Source organism: Glycine soja, chromosome 20 (genome assembly GCF_004193775.1).
Source record: "Glycine soja cultivar W05 chromosome 20, ASM419377v2, whole genome shotgun sequence".
Lineage (NCBI taxonomy): Eukaryota > Viridiplantae > Streptophyta > Magnoliopsida > Fabales > Fabaceae > Glycine > Glycine soja.
This window is the reverse complement of record NC_041021.1, coordinates 8,249,785-8,255,784: the sequence shown is the minus strand read 5'-3', so window position 1 is coordinate 8,255,784 and position 6,000 is coordinate 8,249,785. Positions and strand designations below refer to the sequence as shown.

At 35.0% G+C, this 6,000-nt stretch overlaps 1 pseudogene; it reads right to left on the bottom strand.

Moving 5' to 3' along the window:
• Window positions 1–1,231: 1,231 nt before the first annotated feature.
• LOC114401835 lies at window positions 1,232–4,543 on the bottom strand (annotated as a pseudogene).
• Window positions 4,544–6,000: the final 1,457 nt, after the last annotated feature.

The window sequence follows — 6,000 nt, the reverse complement described above, 5'->3', positions numbered from 1 at the left end:
TTCCCTAAAATATATACTTCGTCAGTTTATATTAGAAGAGAAAAAAAAGTTACTTACAATTTTCTTATGTTCTTTTAGGGTTATTGTCCGATCAAACTTAGAATTTTATTTTAATAATAATTATAATAAAAATTTGCATTAAAAGTTAATATAAACTATCAAAATAAAACTTCAATTTCAATAAAAAAAAAAAGAACTTGGTTTTATGTGGGATGGGCTGTTTTAGAAGCCTTATCATGTATCAGACTTAATGTTTCGAGTTACATGCACACCTAGTGCTGCAACTCCTATTTATAATACGTTTCTTAGCCTTTCAAAAAAACAAAAATTCAATAAAAGAACACTAAAGATATTTTAAAAAAATCACATCTAAATTTTATCATAAGTAATATCTCCACTACTAGAATAAGCAACTTTTAAGTCGGTCTTTTTCTACCTTCTAAGTTGGTTTTTGACCGTCTTTGATGAGCACGTCGTAAAATGGTCTATGCTCAACCACGACGGTTATTGAACTGTCTTAAAAGTCCCTAATTCTAAGACGGTTATGACGTAACCGTCTTAGAATTTGTCATTTTCGAAGGCAATCTTCGGGCACAACCCGTCTTAGTACACTCCCCTTTCTAAGACGGGTATAGAAGGAACTGTCTTAGAGTTAGAGCCAAACTACATCGGTTATCACCAAAACCGTCTTAATTATTAGACATACATGCTGGGAATCTAAAACGGTTATCATATAACCGTCTTAGATTGTCCAGTTAAAATTTGTGCATCTAAGATGGTTATTTAAATTACTGTCTTAGATTGAGCATAGTATATCTCCCTTTCTACGATGGTCAAAGTCCTAATCGACTTAATTGAGCTACCCCTCTAAGACGGGTAAATAATAATCGTCGTAGATTGTTTTTTTTTTTTTGCTGATTTTTGCTATTTATTTGGAAATTTTTTTGGTTCGATTTTTTTCCCTGCGAATTTTGATCAACAAATGACAACTGCACATTGATGGAAACCTAAAAATCATTTTAAACAATTATAAAATCAATTTATTACATATTACCACAATTTACATCATAAATTAATGAGACAAATGTCAAGTATATGAAAAAAAAATATTCTATGTTTGATGTTTGAAACACCAACCCTATACAAGCATGAACTACATAGTTCATAATAAAGAACATCTCGTGTTGGGCAAAACAAACTAGAAAATTTGTCATTATTGTCTTGGAGCCAATCACAGAACCTTATGAGGCTTTCCGTAATACCTGTTAATGAATGACTTGTCCTCAAATTGCAGTGATGAGCAATAGTGGAAGTACGACACAAACTCAGAGGGATATGATTTGCAGAGCACCATGTTTACACAAACACATTTTTCAATGGATTAATAAAGCAGAAGTATGATCTGAGACAAAAGTGGGGAAATTTTACAGGCTATGCCAAGTGCCTACTGTTGAAAGCAAAGATTAATAGAGTTAAGAATTAAAAAGTGAAGAAAAACGTGAGAGCATTTGGTCAATCTTAGTATTAAATAGAAGTAGAACACTTAATTCCAAATTTCTAGTGTAAAAGAAACCTGCAACAATGCTTGAATAAGTATTAACATTCAAATGTCCAAACTACTGTGGAGCTGGCTTTCAAGTCTGGCCTGTCTTATTATTAGCCTACATGGCATCAAAATATCTAACCTAACTTGTATCAAATCAAGATCTAGGGTTGACAGATCCAGTTAATCATCATACCTCTATGGAAGTTGACACCTTTGTCTCACTGATTTTGTCATATTTTTGTTTTTTGGTGCTAGCCTTCAGTCCTTGCCAGGGAAAACTAAAAAAGGAAAATGTAAGAAAGAAAGATGATAGTGAGAAAATTATGTAATAACATCCAACTTCCAAAAGGGGTAAATTAGAAGCATTTGTCAATTATCTAACCTTCCTTTTAAGAAATACATGAGCACATAACCAAGAGATTCCAGATCATCCCTTCTGCTTTAATTTGTTCTACTAGTAAAATAAATATAATTAGTTTATAGAAAACATTTAAGTCTAATAATGCAATAATTCACCTCAAACTTTTTGTTGTCAATAGAAAAAGGAAGCACAAAATACTACTCACCAATTCCAAGATGAGTGTTGACACTTGCATAGCGTGTTGTGCCTGTAAGGTTCTTGTTTTCCCTATGCAAGGAACACGCAATCATTAGAAAAACAAATTGAGATCAAAGAGGCTATATTTCAAGCAAGGGGATTCTGAAGCTGTGAGTTGGGTCTGGATGGGTATCACACACTCTTCTACCAGAGGGAATTTTTTAGAGCAAGTTTGATGATACTGACAATAATAAAATTATTATTATTACCATTATTATTAAAATCAACTAGTAATAGTTACATTTAAGTGAAGACTTTCCACTAGAAGACAACAAAAATACATAATAGCCTATTGAAGTGATGCACATGCATAGAAACAGAGAAAAGAAGTCATGAATAACATCCATAAAAGAGAAAACGATTGTTACAAACCCAGGAAAGAGAGATGAGAAATTGAGAGAAACAAACAAAAGGAACAATTTTATTGAATGACTAAGAATGGGATAAAAAATTATTCAATGGTGTCTTCTTCACAAAAGGTTTCCCATTTCATACTAACTATATATAATTCTTTGAATGAATAGTTTCATCCTTTTTTCCCCTATTTATGTAACTAATAACTTGTAACTAACTGCTCTACTTGTGCCTAACTAACTGTTCTAAATTTCCTAAACTATTTGACCTCCTCTTCTGTATGTCCTAACAGAAAATTAACTCAAAATGATGGCCAATCACTAAGCATATCTGATGATAAAGAAAACATTTCCCCTTTGAAGAAACCAATTGCTTTGAGCTGCAAGAAGGCTACAAAGTGAAGTCTATCATAGGCAAGATTCGATCATCTTTTCCCTGATAGGTGCTACTCCTACTTTCCCTCATGCATTAGTTCATAATCTTATATTTTCTTGTATTATTCTTTTTTTGCTACTTTATTACCCATTGCTGATCTTGGCTGGTCCATAAATTTTTCTGAGCTTGAGAGCCCACATGAATCCTATGATTTACATCTCAGGAGCTCCCTATCTTTCATCTTTACTATGTACGATAGATACAAGATACCTAGACAGTTCAACTTGCAGTATGATATAATCTCCACTTTTCACCTCTAAGCCAATGCAACACAAATAGACAAACTCTTCTCTGGAAAGCAAACAAAAATTGAAAGAAATTATCTTCAACAAAACATACTTGGTTTGCTTTTCATCCTAGACCCATTACAAAATTGTCCGGCTTTATGTCACAGTGAAGGAAACCTCTTGAATGCATATATTCAACTCTGTTAATATGAAAATAAACAAGAATATTATTAAGCAAATAAAAAATTAGTATCACTTTTTAAAGTTCCTTCTTTGAAAATAGTTGCCATACATACATACCAATTGATCAACAAGCATTAACAGTGTCTTCAAAGTGAACTTCTGATCACAATAGTTGAATAAATCTTCTAGACTAGCTCCAAGAAGGTCGATAACCATGACATTGTAGTCTCCCTCAACTCCAAACCACTTGAGGTGGGGACATGATGGAAAAGGCATATTGGATAACTCAAACAAAAACATCTTCATTGTTCTCTAAACAAAATTTCATTCTTCATTTTGCTTTGAAGGCAAGGTTTGAGTACTGTTTGAGATTAATGGTTCTGATTTCATTACTTAAAAGAAGATATGGTGAACCAATCATCTCAACAAAATCATCAAGAAAATAGGGAAAAATGCATACATGTGTGTGTGTGTGTGCGTGTGTAGTATTAGGTTAGATAATACATTTAATATCCTAATTCCTAAATACTAAAAAGAAAGAGGGATGTAGACTTACTTCCTCCTTGAAGAAGCATATACAATTTTGACTCATAGTGAAGCTTATACAGTTGTCTATGGTTGCCAATTACCCTCAACTCCTTCAGAACCTTCCTTCTCAACACATTCATGGGTTGCTTGCTTAGTTGCTCTATTTATCTTTTTCTTATGGTTCTTAACCAAATCCCCCTTCAACATCCTCGTATCTTTCATCCCAGCTGACTCCATCGCCATCTTATCTTTACTATTAGGAAGAATAAGTGGTGCCCCAGAGTTCCTAGGATCCTTAGACGGATCAATTGTCGACAAGAGCAAGATGTTTTCGGGCTTCAAGTCAGTATGTATGATAGAAAGCTGCGGGTGCCAGTAATCCAATCCAGCCAGAATATGAAAGCAAATATCTTTAACCATGGCAATAGGCATCCCCCGATAATCTGAGTACTTAATAAGAGTCAACAGATTGTCCCCAAGGTACTCAAACACCATGCAAACATGTTGTCCATTGGGACAACAATGCTTGAAATGGTCGAAAAGCTTCACCACACACTTGTGTTCATTAGGGTCTCCCTCCATAATCTGCTGCAAAATTGTTATCTCTTCCATGGCTGCCTTAGTGTAGTGCTGAGCACTCTTCTGAACTTTCAAAGCCACATATCTCTGCATATGTCCACACACACACAAAGAAAACAAGTCAACAAAAATCGAAAATAAAAAACTGCTCCTAGTTTAGTGTCAAGCCATCGCTAAATGTTAATAATCTCTTGTTAAATCTCATACTCTCAAACGCAGCTTTAGTTTCCTCACTCATTTCTTCAATGGCTTTTTCCAAGCTTCCCTTGCCTAAAATCGGTAAAATAGGTATTAAAAAAAAACAAGTTGAAAGCAAAGCAACATGCATAGAACCAACAACGCCAAAGGTACCTCTCTATTAGCTTTCTTAGCTTCACGAACCTTTCCCTTGACAAATTCCTAAAAAAAGAAAACATATTGTCGCAACCTACCCTTCGGCGGGAGGGCGACGCGTGACTCGCGGGATGCGTGTTCCACGAAAGGAATACGCGCGGAGTCGCCACCAACGTTTATTTGAGGAAAACGTCGGAAAAACCGGAAAAGACGCGATCTACGAACTTTTAAGTGAAAGGTTCGGGAGTTGTATTTACGCACGGGGAAGGTATTAGCACCCCACACGTCCGTCCCAAGGGACGGCAGCCTTTAATCGAATGTGCAAACATGACCTTGATTTTTATGTTCCCTTTTTATGTCTTTATATCCTTTACACTCTTTTTATATTTTTTTCTCTTTTTGTGGTCGACAAGGGTGTTTCCCTTTGCTCCTACGTATTCCTCAATTGGGATGAGAAAATCAGACCTACGTAGTTCTTTCTTATCAAGTGATTCTTTTTTACTTAAGAGGTGATCATTTTAAGGCGTTGGACCTTGAAAATGATCCATTTTACTTAGTGAGAAATTGAAATGACAAACTTCAAAAGCCTATTTTTATGGACGAGCTTGACTAGGCGAGTTGATTTTAGCCTTAGTTTCACTTTAGTTATTAATCAATTCGATTAAGAATGAGAAATCCCAAAGAGAAAACGTCCGATTGATTTTCCGCTTTATTTTGCTAAAAGATATTTTTTTGATTATTATATTATTTTTTACCTCTTTTTTGATTTCCAACGTGGTTACGGCACGACCGAACGGTCGGAATTTATTTTAACCGAAGTTAACGGATAATACAATTCAAACGTTTGGTGGAAATTGATTTTTATTTTTAAGTTAAGCGAGAAATGACTTAAGTAAAATGGCTTAAGCACGTCAACAGGGGGTATAAAAAGTAAACAAAACGAGAATAAAAATGCACGAAACACAATGTGGACCACTAGAGTACATAGAACGAATCGAAAAGCTTGGTTCGAGGTACTTACCCGTTGAAGATCGAAGAACGAATGAAGAACGTCGAAGAACGGTCGAAAACCTTCGCGAAATTCCTCACGGAAAACGTTACGGAAACGTTTCGGAAGCGCCTCGGCTTAGATTTTCTTCACGGAAACAATTTTTCCAAGCAAATTCGAAAGAGAGAGAAGTGCCTAAGGGGCTGAACCCTTTTCTTCTTCACTTCCT